Genomic DNA, 896 nt, shown 5'->3' with positions numbered 1-896 from the left:
GAGACCCCACTCCCCGTCCGTAACAGGGAAGCACACCCAGCCTTCTTTTGTTCCATTCCTGGAAAAACCAACATCAACAAAACTTTTCTGACTTGACCTGGGGAAATCCCCTCTCCCCTGGACCTGCCCCAACTGCAGGAGGGTGAACCAGAACCTGTGCCAGGAGTCCTGATCTGCTCCTACCTGCCGCCGTCCCTGCTGAGACCCCACTCCCCGTCCGTAACAGGGAAGCACACCCAGCACTTCTGCCCCCCCAGGCACCCCCATCCCCAAAGGGACACACTCCTCTCCCACAGCAGGGCTTGGACCCCAGTACTCCTGGCTCCCAGCCCTGCTTGCCTTCCCATGCCAGAGGCAGAGCCCAAGGGTCCTGCCTCCCAGCCCCCTGGCTTTGAACCCATGAAACCCCAGAGCTGGGGCACAACCCAGGAGTCCCGGCTCATAGTCCCCCTTGCTTGAACCCCATGCAGAGTCAAGAGTCTTGTCTCTGAGTTCCCCTTGTTCAAGCCAACTAGACCCTACTCTCTTCCTAGAGCTGGGGAGAAAAGGCAGGAGTCATAGGAGCCCTCCCCTCTCACCCCTGTCCTAAACAGGAGACCCACTGCCCCAAAATTAGCTCCCCAGACTCACCTTTTGGTCCATCAAGATCTGGCTCTCGGCACTCGGCTCCTCCTTTCTCTTGCTCCTGGTCTCCACCCGGCTCCTTTGCTCTGTGGGACTTCTTCTCGCTGCCATTCGCCATCCCTTTGAGCACCAATTCCTTCCCTTTCTCCCCGTTTCGTCCCTGCCGAACTGTCCCTGTCTTCCATTCACACTGTCTTCCCTCTTCTTTTTTTTTTCCCTTTTTATTTCCGTCTGTCCACACCCACCTCTGCCCCACACCCCGATTCCCCGCC

Source organism: Alligator sinensis, unplaced genomic scaffold, assembly GCF_000455745.1.
Source record: "Alligator sinensis unplaced genomic scaffold, ASM45574v1 scaffold1300_1, whole genome shotgun sequence".
In the NCBI taxonomy this organism is placed as follows: Eukaryota; Metazoa; Chordata; order Crocodylia; family Alligatoridae; genus Alligator; species Alligator sinensis.
Note: the sequence above shows the minus strand (reverse complement) of the source record.